This window comes from Callospermophilus lateralis, chromosome 8 (genome assembly GCF_048772815.1).
Source record: "Callospermophilus lateralis isolate mCalLat2 chromosome 8, mCalLat2.hap1, whole genome shotgun sequence".
NCBI lineage: Eukaryota > Metazoa > Chordata > Mammalia > Rodentia > Sciuridae > Callospermophilus > Callospermophilus lateralis.
Genome location: NC_135312.1, coordinates 55557627 through 55575792, shown reverse-complemented (window position 1 = coordinate 55575792; position 18166 = coordinate 55557627). Strand labels below are relative to the sequence as shown.

The 18166-nt window shown below is 33.9% G+C and overlaps 1 pseudogene; it reads right to left on the bottom strand.

Moving 5' to 3' along the window:
• Nucleotides 1-50: 50 nt before the first annotated feature.
• Nucleotides 51-17399, bottom strand: LOC143405672 (albumin-like; annotated as a pseudogene).
• Nucleotides 17400-18166: the final 767 nt, after the last annotated feature.

Sequence of the window (18166 nt, the reverse complement as noted above, 5' to 3'; positions counted from 1 at the left end):
TACTTTTTAAAAAATCTAAAGTATAATTACCTGAGATGCTTGTGATGTTTTTATGCTAAGGCAGCTTTACTTGCAGCAACCAATTTTGGGCCCTAAATACAAAGAAATGACAGATGTTGAGAAAATATTAGCATTACCATAGAATACAAAAAAATAGCAGGTTATACAAAAAATAAGTGATTATAAAGTGATTTACATGCAATTGTCATCTACTACCAGGATCAATACAAGGAAGTTCACCAACAACCTCCTCCCCAAGTGTGTGTGTGTGTGTGTGTGTGTGTATCTATCTATATCTATATATATCTATATCTATCTATATCTATATCTATATCTATCTATCTATATATATATATATATATAGAGAGAGAGAGAGAGAGTGTCAGGCCATAGGGGTAACTATTAAATGATTTTGATATTTAAATGTTCATTCCCACCCCCACTAACTTATAAAATTCAATTAAAGGAGAAACCAGCACTTTTCAGAAAAATGTTTAAATAAATTAATGCTTTGCTTTACTGGCCAAAACATTTTAGGCCTTATAAATATGTCTATCTATTCATACCAATTACAAATTTGGAACAGAAGAGATATTACAAAAATTTAATAATATGCCACAGTGCAGCAGGAGATAAAACCAAGAACTACTAAACTCATTTTGTAAGACAATTGTTCATAGAATAAGATCTCTGCTCCACGCATCTTGCAAAACCTAAATCCCTAACCTCTGACCTGACCAAATGCACAAAAATGAAAGTTGGAAATATTAAAATGAAAGCAGCTCCAGCACCTCCTCGGAGAAGCAGGCCTCCTTGTCGTCAGCCTTGCAGCACTTTTCTAGAAAAGCTCCAAAATCCCCTATCATGGTTTTCAGTTGATCCATTGTTGCTGTGGGCTTGTGTTTCACCAGCTCAGCAAGTGCTCTGCATTTGAACAGAAAATGAAAGAAACAGCAAGAAAAAGTTTAATGACATAAAGAAAAATTAAGACAATAAGAATATCAGTGCCATCATTTAAGATTATGAATCTTGTGGGACACCATGGTACACACCTGTAATCCCAGCAGTTCAGGAGGCTGAAGCAGAAGGACCTCAGTTCAAAGTCAGCCTCAGTAGCTTAGTGAGGTCCTAAGCAACTCAGCAAGACCCTGTCTCTTAATAAAATATAAAAGAGAATTGGGGATATGGATCAATGGTTAAGAACCCTTGGTTCAATCTTCAGTACCAAAGAAAGATTATAGATCTTGAAGCCAGGCAGCTCTGGGTTTGAGGTCAGGCAAACCATTCTAACCTCATGTGAGGATAATAAAATCCACTTCACTAGGGCTGGTGGGAGGGTCAAATAAGATAATCAGTGCAAATCACTCAATGTTTTACATAGTTTCAGTAGATCTCCAGAAAGCATATGTCATAGCATTTAGACGTTCAAATTGTAGAAGTTATGTCACATTGACTTTTACAGATATTAAAGGGTTTTAAATAACCCCTAAATTTTTAATGACCTTGAATTTCATTAAAATCTTCTTCTCTAAAAATCTTTAAAGTTGGTCTGTGAAATTTGTCCTATTAAAGGTTAATTATGGGGAGTTCACAAGAGTTAAGACTGTCCAAACAAGTGTAAGGTGGTGGTTCTCCTTCATTGACATCTGAAAAGACAATAAAAACAGAGAGTGTGTTATGTGGGAATAATAGGTTTTGTATTATTATTTTTAACTCCTAACCATGATTACAGGCCACCAGAGATGACAGCAACTTTCTCTTGCTAAAGTTCATGCTATTCTCACCCTGTACATTGAGGAGTGAAGCTTCAAAACTCACATTTTCTAGATGTTTTTCTTTAATTGTCATTCTCAAAAGTCACATTACAGGGTTTTGTCTCACCTGTGGAGTCACTCTAGAACAAACTTTGAGTACCCTTCATGCCTAGAAATAAATCCCCCTGTGATTTATACAACTAAATTGCTCTGGACACAAATTCATCAGTTAAATGGACCTGGCCTATGATCTTATTCTACTATGGTTTTCATCCAAAATATCACTATGATGCAGGTAAGAGTCTAATATAGTTTTTGCCCTCTAAGGCGAAAAAAGCCATTCATTTTTTTTCTTGACAATTTTATCGACTTAATAAGGCCAATACTTAAGTACTTTCCTCTAAGGAATATAATCATTACATGAGACAGTTTGCTCCTTTTAATTAACAGTTCTCATTATCAAGACTACAAACATGTGATAATAAAATACTGCTCACATTTGTTTCTTGATTTGTTGCTCAGTCTCCAGAAGTGTGCATATATCTGCATGGAAGGTGAATGTTTCAGCATTAAATTCTTTGGGAGCATATGTGTCATCAACTTGCAGAGCGGAAAGGCATATCCATTTGTTAAGGAAGGATTCAGAGCAGCATTTGGTGACTCTCACTCACTGGATTCTTCTCATGCATTACACACACAATGAATTCAGGACTGCAGACAGCTGAAGAACAGGAAGGAAAGCAGAAATTCAAAAGAAGTAAAATTGAAGGTTTTCCATGAACACTCATTTTCCCATGCACCCAAAGAAGTGACATATCAAACTACCAACAATGAATCCAAAGGAAGCAAATGACTATTTTTGGAACTTAACATTAGGGACTCTTTAAAGTTGTCTCTTTTATAAGTAAGTCTACATATGAAGAGTAATATGAGAAAATAATTCATCAAAATAATTGGAGATGATATGTCCTGGTATCTGTGTCAGATAGGGACAAAGGAGTCTTATACTGGCATATGAAACTGAGACCCCAAAGAAAGTAAAAATTTAGAAAATACCAGAAGACTGAAAACTCGGGGATCCTTTAAAAAACTAATAAGTTTAAGTTTTGAGATCTTATCTAAATTCTAACTTTGGTAGTCAGGATACTATAGGTGACCAAGTTCTGACTGCCACCACCACACACATATACAAAAATACTTACATACAGATACATCCCTGTTAGTCAAGTTCACACATTAGTCCACTCCTGCCTCTGAAAGGTAGCTTTGTCAATTTCATAAGATGAGAAGTCAGTATTAAAATTATTATAAAATATAAAAGACTCACATAGTCTTCAATACAGGGCATTCTATGTTTTTCAGAAAGCTTACAGCATTTGTGGGACACTCTTCCTAAGTCTCTCGAAGCCTCCACAAGAGTTGGAGTTGACACCTGGGGTGTTTTCTAAGTGTAACAAATTAAAAGTCTGTTGGGGAAAAAAAAAAGTCCATGTGTGTTTAGACAAACAAGTAACTGTCTTTTTCTAATACAGTATATCAGCAGAGAAATTTAAAAAAAATAAAATAAAATAAGATAATGTGTTCTTATTTGTCAATCATAGAATTATGTTTGTTTAAGTCAAGTGCAGTTATGCAGGACAGCTGCTCAGGAGGCTGAGACAAGAAAATTACAATTTTGAGGCCATCTTCAGCAATTTAGTGAGAGCCTAAACAACTTAGCAAAATGTGGTGAGCCGCTTCTGCAGATTATGGTCGCCATTACAAGATGGCGCTGGCTCCGCTGTGGTCTGTGACAAACAACTCCTTATTTGGGAGGGTTGGCGCATGGTTTTTCAACACCCTATGAGAAAGTCCCACGTGGCAGCTTCGCATTGGGGCTTGAGATGCTTTATTAAGGCTGGGAGGGGCATCCGAGTGAATTAGAAGAAGAAACATCAAGGGCCTGAATAAACTGCTGAAAGAAGATTCCTGAGTTGCGTCTTCCTTGCGGGCAAGGGGTCGCGACAGCAAAACTCTGTCTCAAAAAAAAAAAAAAAAAAAATTAAAGAATAGGGTTGTAGCTCAGTGGTAAAGCTCCCCAGCATTCAATCCCCAGTACCTGCTACCAAAAATTATCTTCATCTTCAGGATGATGGCTTAGTGTCAGAAAAAGACTTTATCCTGACCAATTATTAAATATGGCTTAGAATACCACCTGAACCATATAATCTCAGGAAGGTTAGCTACTTTATTATAATCCAGTGGCATTAGTATACTTATTATTGCATCTTTGTTTCATTAAATTCTTTTAAGAGTATAACATAAATCAGGACTATGATAAATTCGAAAGATGTAGGTGAAAAATGGGAGCAAATATACCTGCCTCAATAGGAATGGTACAAGGATTAAATTGAAAGTGATAATATAGGCAATGAACAAGTCATGTTATCCAGCATGTAAGAATCACTTATAAAGAATCCCAATCTCCATGTAAAGTCAATGTAAGACTGTAATCTACTTAATGGAAGAATCTATGTATTATTCACTATTGTTAGCCCTGAGCTATAGTTAAAAGAGTGCTAATGATGTATATAAACTGCACAATAAATTCCTACTGAACCATGTGTCACTTCTTCTTTCTTGACTTTTCCTCCATACATAAGGGCCTATTAAATGGGGACATTACTTCAGCATGTCCTTTTGTCTCTATCTCTTCTAGGGAGGGAAATTCCACAGGAAAACAAGGTCATGACCATCAAAGTCTAATGTATCTTCTGAACATCCACTCTTCCCACGAATGGACCAATAGGAATGCAATTTCCCATATTAGCTAAGTCCATATTTTTGTCATGTTTTTGTGTTCAGCTTTTATATTACTTCTTGAACTACTGCTATTCAAGGCCTACTACTTCCTCCTCTGTAAAATGCTGCTAGGGTTCATTTACTCACAAACTATCCCTTAATCTTCAAGGAACACCCCCAGTATGAGCCAATATTTGTCACTAACCCTCCCAGCCTACATACTCCCAGTCTCAAGAGACCATTTTTAAAAACTGTACACAAAGAGAGGTCTCTGCATTCCATTGACTATATTTTCTCTACTCTCCAGACTTTCTTGATAAAGAGAGGTTAGAAATATATGTGTTTGGGGCTAGGGATGTGGCTCAAGCGGTAGTGCGCTCGCCTGGCATGCGTGCGGCCCAGGTTCAATACTCAGCACCACATACAAAAAAAAAACAAACAAAGATGTTGTGTCCACCAAAAAAACTAAAAAATAAATATTAAAAAATTCTCTCTCTTTAAAAAAAAAAAGAAATATATGTGTATCTTTGCTATTAAAAGCCATATGCTAGGCAGCCTATATATGAAGTATTAAATAACACCAAATTGGTCAAGGAAAAAAGTCAGCAAATAAACAAAAATACTTACCCATTTTGGAATTTATATTCTCCAACCTGCTCATAGAGATCACAGCTTTGCTTATAGAGATCACAGCTTTGCTTGACTATATTCTGAGGCTCAGTCACAAGAGGCTCAAATTCCACAAACTGGAGCATAAAAGACTCCATTTATAGTATCCTTCTGAGGACCAGATGCTGGTCACTTTTTACCCCTTCCTTCTTTCTGCCCAAAGCCACATGAGTAGATGTTCAGTGCCACATCTGTCACATTACATCAAATTGTTTCTCTTATTTGACAAGACTGTATAGTGCACATAGTTAAGAATCTTCAGCCTCAGAGATCAGTGGCTGGCTTTGAAGCCAGGCCACCTGACTCATTTTCCAGTGGTGCAGCTTTATTTACCAGTTCTGAGATTCAGAATCCTCATCTTCACAATAGACGTAAAAATAGTGCTCACCACCCAGAATTGCTCTGGAAATCAACTAAGCTAATGACATTAAAATAGCACCTAGTACATAGTAAAAGGTCAATAAATGTTGGTCCTGAGTATTATTATTATTATCATTATCATTATTATTATTACTATTACTATTATTATTATTAGGCCATCTCTCCAGTTGGATCCTCAGCTCTCTGAGGAATGTTGCTCTCAGCATCAGTTGCAGGACAGTGCCTGGCATACAGCAGCTTCTTGGTAGAGGAAAGAAAGTCTTTCTCTGATTCTATAATAGTTTGGAAACCTTTAACATACACTAGTAGGCACACTAAAATCCTCCAGAACAGGTGTATTCTAACTTATCATCTTGTAAAACATTTCCTAAACCTTCTCAAAAAGATTTTAAAATATTCTAAAGAAATAAGTTTCATAACCTCCCTTAAGATATTATCTCCAGTGCTTGATATAATCTTGGGTCAGGTTAACCTTCTTCATATCTAAGTTACATCTCTTTTAATTGACATTTAAATTTACCTGATCTTATTTGGTTCTTAGGAATATGGAAAACAAAGAAAGATGGCCAAGATTTTGTGAAATTAGAGATTACTGTCTTTATATCTTTCTTTTCTAGACCAACTATTCTAAAATTTATTAACCATTCTATTTAAAGCTATTTTCCTAAAATGTTTAAGAGCACAGAACTGAATCCATCTCAAGAAAAGATCTAAAAATTGTACTGTGTATCATTTTAGTCTTGCATTGTTTTTCTTTCTCATTATTAGAATCAGCAAAGAGCTGTATTCTTCTTTTCCTGCAGGACACCTACCACATTGCCATAGCATGCAGGAGGATCAGCTTCAGCACAGCACTTCTCCAGTTTGGCTTCATATGCCTTGGCAATTCTCAGCAGCAAGAGGGAACCATACTCAGGGTGCCTTCTTGAATATTCATACACAAAGCTAAATAAGAGAAACATAGATTTAGTTGAACCAATGAGAAAGAATATGTACTTAACTCACTTCAAGTGTAATTCATCTCCCCAGGGTCTGAATTTGACAAATCCCCATGCAGTGAAGCTTAGTGGCAAAAGACTTGGGTTCCTTCTTGAGCTCAATTTCTGGTTCTGCCACTTATTTTACTCTATTACATTAGGCAACTTATTAAAACTAAAGTGCCTTAGTTTCCTCCTCTGTAGATTGGGAATGATAATAATACTCATCTCATGTGTTAGATTATGAGTAGAAATACATGACACAATGTGTGCAAAACATGTACATGTACTGCCTGACACATCTTAAATATATTATAAATCATACCTATCATTTTTATGTATTTTATAATTTGATTTGTATTATATCTCAAAAGTATTGTCCTAGACAGAGATATATTCTTGAAATTTTCTTTTTCCTCTTTATATCATTGAAATCTTATATGATACATCATTTTAGTAAATATAATTTAGTGCAAAAGTAGCTAGTGTAATCCAACAATAAAATTGTAAAACTTATCATCATTCTTACTGATCATATATAATCATTTGTTATTTAACTGTCTTGTCATACTACTGAACTTTTAGCCTTTTCATCCAAGTATGAAACTCCTAGTGTCATATTCTATACTTCATTTTATATATCTTTGCTGTCAACACACAGATGGATAGATAGAGATAGATGAGTAGATAGATGATAGATAGGCAATATAAGTTCATATATATTTTAGATATTTAAGAAGTACCCTTTTAATGAATGAGTGAACAAATAGATGTTATATACATAATTTGTATACATAAAAAATATTTCTAGAAATATTTCTAGCAATGTTCCTAAGGAGTAAGGAACATTGAACTTTTACCATGAATATTTACTGAATGACAGAGTTTGAAATTATTTAATTTTTTTAACCTTTAAAGACTGGGAAACAATGGGTCAAAGAAGCATCCTGGGCAACATGGAAACTGTAGTAACTCAAAAGGAAAGCCTAGCATACCTTCAAGAATCATGATCTTCCTAAATCAAGAGCTATGAAAGGCTAATTCCTCATCTAACTTACGTGCCCAAGAAGATATCTTTTTGCCTCAGCATAGTTTTTGCAAACATCCTTATCCTCAGCAAAATCAGCTGTTACTGAGGGAAAGTCAACAGGCTTGTCATCCTCTTCCAGTTCAGCAATGCAGTGGAATCTTTCCAACTCCTGCTTAGCACAACGTTCCCCGACTTTCTTAGAGACTGTATCTTGATTATCGCAAATGTACTTGAAAAGGGTTACCTGTGAGGAGGTCAACATTGTTCAACACAAATTGGCATTGCTACACTTTCTCTCCAGACTTTGATGTGGCAGAACACATTCACTGTATTTGTTCATTCACAACCAATGTGTCTTCTATGAACACATATCTTCTGTCAGTATTTCTGAGGCTCTAAGCTACTAAAACACACCTACTTGATCAAAATACACTAGTTAGAAACCAGTTATCATTTATTTGTTTATTATAATTAATTAATCTCAGCTATTTATTAATTTTATATTCCTACTATTGAGGCATTTATTTTTTAAATTAAAACTCCATACTACTTTTTCAAATATTTCCCTCAAAGTAAATGCAGGCATTTTGAAACCAAATAACTAAGTAAAGCATGAAAGATTTTTAACAAATGAGTCAAGATGACAATCATGAGTTTTGCTTATATGTGTAGAATATCTGTCTTAAATTTCTTAAAATCTGAAAGCTCAAGATTCTGATATATGGTCATTATTTTTAATCTTTGAAGAAAGAGAGACAATACTACAAATTTGGGGAAAGGGATCATGTTTGGGGAAAATACTTAATGAAAAGAGACAACATAGAGGGGGAAAATGCATCCTTTCCAAAGGTCTCTTGAGAAAAATGGCCCTTCTCCAATCCAACCTTCCCCTACCACAAATATGTTAGCAACCAGCTGTCCTCCTTCACTTTCAGCCTAGATTCTCAGAATATGACGGAAAAAGGTTACAAATGGGTGAAAGAGTTTTTCAGGTCATTTAGTAATTAGGATAGTAGGGTTTACAAGAAAGTACTATAGAGAAAGGAAAGCTTGGAGAGGAGCAAATGAAAGCCCAGAAGACCACGTAAACCACAGCCAGTTGTCTCCAGTGATGCTAAGTACATCTATTCTACCCACTTAAGAATGTAAGCTAAAAAAGGAAAATTAATGGCTCTTTACCCTGTCATGTGCACTTCAATCTGATCATCCTTGCAGGATTCCATGTGGATTTTGTTAAGATCTGCTGCCATCTTGGTTATGTCAGTAAAGTCAGCTTTGGGAAATCTCTGGCTTAGATGAGCTACTTCCCTGAAAAGGACATCCCCCCATCAATATATTATTATCAGACAACGTGAAAGCCCTATGAAAATGCTATTTATAACAAAAAAAAATTCAAAACAGACTAACCTATAGAAAAATTTTTAAATTCATTTGTTATTTTAATGTTAGAGCTGAACCAAATGGTGATCTTTTTTTTTTTCCTTGTTTACTTCAAATTATTCTTTGTAAGGGGGGGGGGGCTGGTGTTGTGGCTAAGTGGTAGAGCGCTTGCCTAGGACAAGTGAGGCCCTGGGTTCAGTTCTCAGCACCACATATAAATAAATTAAATTAAGGTCTATTGACAATTCAAAAAATATTATAAGAAAAAAAATTTTTTAAATAATGTGTGGTGAGTGGAAAGCTGATGATGTATAAAATCAACAATCAAAGAGGAATGCTGAAAGAGGCAACAGTATGAGGGGCGTGAGGTACGGAGCCCAGCTCTGACTTCCAGATCTGATTTCATATCTTCTTAGCAGTAATACCTAGGCAAGTTACTTAACTTCTCTGAGCTTTAGCCTTCTCAGTGTCACAACATTCTGCTAAATTGAAGAACTAATTTGAAGATTAAATTAGATAATACATGTGAAAATATTTTACAACTGGGAAGTATCACACAAATTCCAGTTACTCTTTTTCCTTCATTAAAACCATTTTTCCTGACTACTAAAATTCTTCAAGAAAACTAATTTCATAACATCTACATAATGATGGAGTTTTTATTAAACATACTTTTACCAAGAAATTGATCCAGCACAGCCTCAAAGCTCTATGACAAGATATAAAAGGCTAATGTCATCATTCTTTCCAAAATCATTTCAGGGCTGTCTAAATACAAAAATAGAGACTTCTTTCCCGGAACCAGTCATTGCCTGTGTAATGTGCATTGGTTCACGTTAGGGGCATTTTGTTTATTATTTTGGTTGGTTTTTATGGTTTGGACAGTAACAATGATAAGCAAAGACATTTCAACTGACAGTTACTAAAAAGCATGCATAATGTCTATTATTTTAATTTTATCTCCTGTTCTATTGACTCATTATTTTCTGACAAGTGAGGGGTTAGAAGGGCAGGTAATATTTTTCTTAGTCAGATACTGAAGGATGTTCCCAGAATCAACTAAATAATATAAAAACAGAGGCCCAAGCAAAAATACAAGATTAAGACCAGAGTTGGAGCTAGGCGAAAACTACAAGTAGTAACTTAGGCTTACTTGGTGACTGAATTTAATTATAGGACATAACGAGAGAAATAGATGCTTCAGAATAAAGTTAAATAAAAGACACTGACTAGAGCTCTATTAAAAAAAAAATGACTATTAGAATGAGATTCCTAGTCTTAATAAAAAAGTAGAATTTATATGTCTTGCTTTTTTAGGACAAACAATATGATGTATTACAAATTCTTTAACAACATAGAAAAATAAGACAGAAAATAATGGGAAGTTATTAGTTATATTATGATTTTGAGTTCTAAGAATTTTCTACCTTTTATACAACAACAACAACAAACTATATTTGTAAGCACTGGGAGAAATGACACATAAATGTATACTTTTGTCAATGGAATCATTATCACTTTTACATTTTTATAAATTCACAAATTGTGTTAAAAAATATTTACCATGCTTTGAAAGCTCTTTCTCCGGATTTCTCAATAATGCTACACTTGAATTTATATTTGGCGGAAAAAAGCAGTATTATCTTCCTCATACACTAGCAGTTTGAAAAAAATGCAGAAAAGAAAATTTCTGTACAAAACACAACTTCATAAACTCAGATAAGACTATGCCACATTCAATCTAAATTCCCACATACTCCCTTTGGGAAATAATTATTTTGCTATGTAAAAGGAAAAACTAGCCTGGTCATAATGAAAGCCTCTGAGTAGTTAAAATCAGCATAGACACATTGCCAGAGAACAGGCTTCTGAAAGAGAAAGTGAACCTTAATATCCTTCGAACATAAAATTTAGCTGACTTCTTGGTTTTGTGCATAATCCATGTAAGTCCCTCCTCTGACAACATCAATCAACTCCTCAGAAAACAGAATGAGGCACACAATAAATACGTATGGAAGGAATAAATGAGCTCTTGCTTCTAGTTGCAGTAGTATACTCTACTTTGAATTCCCTCTTCAACAAAAAATCTCATGAGAAAGAAAACAAAACTATGCGCCCTTGCTGTGCAATTTGACAAACACTTCACTATAGAGATCTTCACCACAGAGAGGGGCAGGGCATTTAACTATGTGCACAGTGATTCCCTCCATCAGATCAGCACTGGTAAAGCTCAGAAGGTGGAAGGAAGAATAGGAGAGGCCTTCAAAGAGAATAAAATTTCTTTGGGAGACATAAGAGTAAGGAAGGCTCTTTTGAACATGGAGGGGATTTTCTTTAGGAGATTAAAGTTTCCTAAATCTTGCCAGCCACAAGATGTTCAAAATTTGAGGTTGTATTATGAACTGGTTCTTTTATTCTTCTTTTTGGGAAATACCTTTGGGGTCAGGCATTCTCCTTTATCAGCAGCTGGGCAACATTCTGTCAGATAGTCTTTAAACTTTTCAGCAAAGTAAATGAGTTCTGGGCCACTGAAGTAAGGGTGTCTTCTGGAAATTTCATATAAAAACCTAACATTTATAAAAGGATAATAGTATGTCACTTTTCCATACCATACAATATTACAGAAACAATTACAACCAACATTCTCCCCAGATCTTCCAAAACCCAAAAACATAATTTACCATTGAAGCTCAATTTGTGTCTGATGGCCTTGTCTTTGTCATTCTTTAAGTCAGTGAAAAGAAAGAATGAATTTGTGATATGCATGTATGTGAATCATATATAAATGGTTAAATTGGGGTGATATAATATTGCTGACTAAAATGAAATCAATCCTGAGAATAACTATATATTTCTTCAGAATCTTTTAAAATATGCATTTTTCAAATTTTAATATGGATCATATCCTGTTTCAATATCAATTTCTTTGATCATATTTTTGGTTGTGTTGAATTTCATGGTGTGAAATATTTTTTCTTTAAAATTCAACATGAGCTCAAAACTTCCAAGTCTTAATGTTGGAAATGGTTTGTGGTATGGTACTTATTGTAATGAGTATTGATTTATTACTTAATTTTTAATTTTGAAACATAGATAACTTACTGTCCCCAAATCTTCTGGCTACTCTCTTCAAAGGTAACGCACATAACATCAGTATGTTTTTAGATCAAGTGGAGGGAGGTTGAGCTTCTTTATACTTTATACTTTACAAGGCAAATGTACTTTATACTTTACAAGGCAATGGTATCTCTCAACGTCTTGTTTATTACAGCAGTCAGCCATCTCACCATAGGTATCACAAAGAGTGGCAATTGTGCATGTTTTCTCTCCAAAGATAGTATCCTAAATAGAAGAGAGCAACCTACACATTACTGGGCAGGACTTTATTTTCTTTATTTCCAAAGAACACTATAAAAATTTAACATACAGATAAAGCTTGGTGATAAAAATCATCTATATTGCAAATATGTGTGGTATATCATGTATGTGAATATGTGTAATTTTAATGTATGAGTCGAAACATGAATTTAAATATAAATAATCTTAAATACAAAATTTTAAACCCATCACCATTTGACCCAGCTATCCCACTCCTTGGTCTATACTCAAAGGACTTATAATCAGCATACTATAGTAATGCAGCCGCATTAATGTTTATAGCAGTTCAATTCACAATAGCTAAACTGTGGAAGCAACCTAGAAGCCTTTCAATAGATGAATGGATAAAGAAACTTTGGTATTCCATTATGTATATATCCATTGATAAATAAACTTTGGTATATATACACAATGGAATATTTCTCAGCATTGGAATAAAATTATAGCATTTGCTAATAAATGTATGGAGTTGGACAATATCATGCTAAGCAAAGTAAGCCAATCCCAAAAAACCAAAGGCCTAATGTTCTCTCTGATAAGTGGATGCTGATCCATAACAGGTGAGGAAGGGCATGGGAAAAATGGAGGAACTTTGAATGGGCAAAGGGGAGAGCAGAGTAGGGAGGAGGTATGAGGACAGGAAATATGGTGGAATGTGATGGACATTATTACCCCGGTACATGTATGACCACACATATGGTACGATGCTACATTGTGTACAGAGAAATGAAGAGGTGTGCTACAATTGTGTACAATGAATCAAAATGCATTCTGCTGTCATGTATATCTAATTAAAATAATTTAAATAAATTATAAAAAAATTTAACCTTCAAAAAAGTATATTATACAAAAATTCACTTCCCCCATTAAATTCCCTTGATTTGACTATCTATGTGTAATTGTCATAAAAATCAACTGCCACAATATTACTTATGATGAATAAAACTGAAGGGCAAAAAGAGAGTTAATGGCTTTAAGGAATGTTACCTTTCTTTGCTTGTTACCTGTCAACTAGCCTGCAGTGAAACAGGTGAATTCATGTGAAGAAGGAAGTACTCAGATACTTTCTCATTTAATATGCTTCTTTCTGAGAGACCCAGCTTTTTAGAAGACACCATCTAAAAATTAAGGAGTAACATAAATCTACTACACATTGTTATTGCATTAAAATATAGAATTTTTCGTTATACAAATATTTGTCTCAAAGTACATCACCCATTAAATAAATCTTTTTACTCCTCATTCATTTTTATTATATAAGTCATTGTAACCCTGGGGAAAGTACACTCGTCTAGACAGAATTTATTATTTTTTAATGCAATTTTAAAAATTAATATGTAGAACTAGAATATTGGGGGAAGTTAAAATACTTATTCTGCAGTAAAGAGTGATACATCCAGAGAGAAACAAGAGCAGTAAAACAAAGTAAATAAATGACAAAAACTAGCCTATCCCACAGAGAGGTATATATAGATTGAGTGGTGAGAGAAACATAGACCTCATATTTTGAAGATGTATTTGGAAAAGCAAACATTCAAGTTCTTCAGAGAGATTGAGTACCTTGTTTTTTTATTGTATTTAAAAATATCAATGACCCTAGGGGCTGGAGGTATAGCTCAGTTGACAGGGTGCTTGCATCACAAGCACAAAGCCTTGGGTTCAATCCCCCCCCCATCAAAAAAAAAAAAAAAGAAAGGAAGAAAGAAAGGGAAAGAAAAAAGAAAAACAATCAATGACCCTAAAATAATGAAAAAATATTACTGTCATTTCACCCAGGTAATAAAGTTAGCATATAAATCAGTTGGTGTTTTCTGAATATAAAAATCATATTATTACCTCAAAGAGATATTAACACTCCTATATCCAGTCAGGCATTATTTACAATAGTCAAGGTATAGGAATAACTGAAGTGTCCATCAACAAATGAATGGATAAAGAAAATGTGATTGCATGGATAAATAAAATGTAGTATCTATATACAAAGGAATACTATTCATCCTTTAAATGAAGGAAATTCTGAAATTGGAATTAATGTAGATGATCTTTAAGGATGTTGTGCTAAGTGCAATAAACCAATCACAGAAAGACAAACACTGGATGATTCTGTTAATATAAGGATCTAAAATAGCCAAATTCACAGAATCAAAGAATAGAAAGATGACTGCCAGGGGCTGGGAAAAGGAGGAAATGGGCTTTACTAATCAAATGGCATAAAATTTCACTTAAGATGAATAAACTGTAATTGTTACCGCTGTTGACTCGTGAGGAGTCCTTGCTTCCCCAACGTTGAAGAATAACACCAGAGAAGCACACCGAGGCAAGATCAGAGTAGAAAGTAGAAGTTTATTAAAGGACAGCAGAAAAGACTTCTCCCGGAGGAAGAAGGGGACCCAAGAGATGGAATCTGTGGAAGTGCGGTTGTCTCTCCATTTTATAGTTTTCCGTGATGGAATGTAGGTGGGAAGGCCGGTGGGACACAGGTGGGCTAAAGAAGCAATCTGGGCAGGAAGGACTTCATTAACACTTCTTTGGGATGGGCTATCTTCAAATCTGCTGGGGGCTGTTTCCTGGACTTCATTAACATTTCAATAGTTGCTCAACTTTTCCGGGAATTCATCCTCATGGCCTTCATTTTAGATTTCACTCGATATTAGACCCAATTTACCTAACTACACTGACTACCTAACTTTAAATCTGGCTTCATAATGATCTACTGCATAATATTGTTCCTCTAGTCACTAATAATGTATTTCACACATAAAATCTTAAGAAGATAGAAATCATGTCAAGTGTTCTAACCACAATAAAACAAAGTTAATACATACACAAAAATATATTATCACTATTAGCCTCTATGAAAAGAAACCAAACTTCTAATTTTGAAAAGAGATGCTTACAAATGCAAATTGCCATTTAAATACACAGCGACTGACATGTGTGGTCTCAATGAGGAAATGTTCTGAAAACTGTGGGTGTACCCACAACATCTTGGTCCCCAAAGTAACAGTGAATGACACCAGTCCATATGAAACTTTTAAGTGTAGCTTACAAATTCAGTTACTTAATAATAATATTTTAAAAGAATCTTTCCTTTGAAATACTCATAATAACTTAAAGGGGAAAAAAAAGTCCTCAAAATCAGAACTTATAAGTGGTTTGTTACAATCTGCCCCTGAATCATCAGCAACACATGCTTTTGCCAAGTCAGTCACTTCAGTTGTGAATTTTGCAAGATCATCATATGCAGTCTTCTGGAGATACTGAGAAAAGGTAAGCAGTACCCTAAAACAAAGCACAGACACAAAAAATAAAATAAAAAACAGAAATATGTAGCATAATAAAACTTTGATATAAAACAAGTTGTTATGCTAGAGAGCAAATCACATCTGTGTCTATAGTCTATGTTTCCTATATCTTTCTTATAATTATACAGAAAGCCTATTCATATGAGGTATTATGTACGGTCTAAGCAGGCACATTTTCCTAGGCAGAAAGAACAGTATTTCCACCATGTCCAAATATGTATGAGTGCATGTCAGTAGATGCACATACATAAGGAAAACAAACAACTGTGTACTAATTAGATCTAATTGTCAAGAGTAGGCTTTGCAGAAGTCCTTTGAGTTATTTAAAACAAAAATGCATACCTCATTAAACTAGGCTGTAGGAAGGTAATGCTCTTTAAAAAATAGACTATCAATTTTTACTAGATTTCAAAACTATTAAAATGTTCCCAAGAAACCACAGAACAATTTGCTACGTAAAGGGGAGTTAGTAAGTGAGCTGTCAGCAGAACCATATGTTAGTTCCTTCCATCATTCTACCAGAGTTTCTGAGTAGTATGATAATTCCAGATTTTAACTATCCAATACAGTAGCCATTAGCCATATGTGACTCTATATATTTAAATTATTTTAACTTAATGAAAATTATATTTAACTTTAAATTAATTTAAATTTACACACTTAAATGCAATTTAACTAAACTTTAATACAATTTGACATTTTATTCCTCCATTGCATTTGGCATATTTAAAGTACTCAATAGCCATATATGACCAGTGGCAACCATATTAGACTGATACAGAATATTTTCATTAGTGCATAAAGTTCTATGGCGCAACAATGCTCTGGAATTTAGACCCTGATGACAGGAGAATATAAGACCTTTAGAGTAATAATCAATGCAAATCAGAAACATTAAATTTGACCTTTCTGTATTTTAGCTTACAGGCCTTTGAAATGTTGCTCTCCCAGTCCTTTAAATCGAGTAATAATCTCACTTTTGTCTAGGGGAAAAAAGAGAAAAAAAACACAAGATATACTTAAGTACTGAAGAAAACAATTAATTAGATTCTACTATTTCTTTTCATTTAACTTAGGTTATTTATTTGCTTCAAAATATTGGATTCTGATTACTGTAGAAAGTCTTAGGATGGTGAACTAATTCTGCATTTAAAGAAGAATTATTCAATCACTAAGAATATTATTTTAAATATCATTAAATATTCATAAATTTGTTTTCTAATGTGAATAAGATCTAATGCTCTTGTACTGCCTATGAACAGCAACTGGGAAGACAATTTAAAAGTAAATACAAATGAAAACCTATTTATAATATTAATAACACAGGATTTTTTTTTACTTTAAATAAATCAAGGTGCATTATGTAGGTCTTAGAGATAGATGTGAATCCTATCTTCTTCTCTGTTCTATGAAGTGTAAGTCACTCTGCCTGGCATTCCTTCGTGAGAGACAAGAAATTACATTCACTAAAGTGATTCTCACAGTGTTGTTTCTACTTAAGGTAATTGAACTATATTAATTAAATAAACATAAGGATTTACCAAAAAAATCATCACATTGTAGAAATAAATGCTAAAGTAAAAATTAATTCTTTGAATATGCAGGCTTACTGAAATTTTACTAGGAAAAAGAAAAGTTGTACAACAGAAAAAAATGAATTCTTACCTACTTCTCAACGAAACACACCCCTGGAATAAGCAGAGCTGAAGAGAAAGAGAAGGGAAATAAAGGTTACCCACTTCATTGTGCCAAAGGCTTGTGGGATTGATAGAAAAGGCAGGATAAATGCAGGTAAATTAGCCCTAATATACTTCTTTAACCAATAATTGTAGAATATTAACTAGATTCATCTTTGTATTTCATTGGCTCCCAACTGATTACAAAATCATAAGATTCTTGCCAAAAAAAATTGTTTGACTAGATCCCTTGCATATGTTTGCCATCTGGAACTGTTTTCTCCACAAGACGTTGTCAATTCATTAAAATTATGTAACATATTTTATCAAATTTTTACATAACAGTTTAAATAATTTATACCTATAATTCAATACCATGCTCTTTATCTTCTATTTCCTATTTCAAAATTTGGGGTTTTGATGTTTGCAAAAATGCAGCCAACCCAGTGAAATGAGTTAAGATCCAAATTGCATCTACTATTAATTCCAAGTATGCTTTTTTATCTAAAGGCAATGAAACATTTACACAAAGAGACATTTCATAGGGCTACTATTTCTTTTGAAACTGTCTGAAAAAAAAGTCTGATTTTTGCCACAAACACAAGTTAGGAGAAAAAGCATAGCAACAATAATGACTAAAATAGATATTAACAAGTTCCATGTTTCCATCACAGATATGGCCTTAGTAATAAGCCAGTTATTTAACTTAACTAAATAACTGAGACAATCAAAATGCTCCATGACACATACAGGTACAGAAACTAGTAAATACTCAAGAGAAGTTTTATAATAAAAGGAATATATTTTCTACAATCTTATTTTAAATAATTATGCA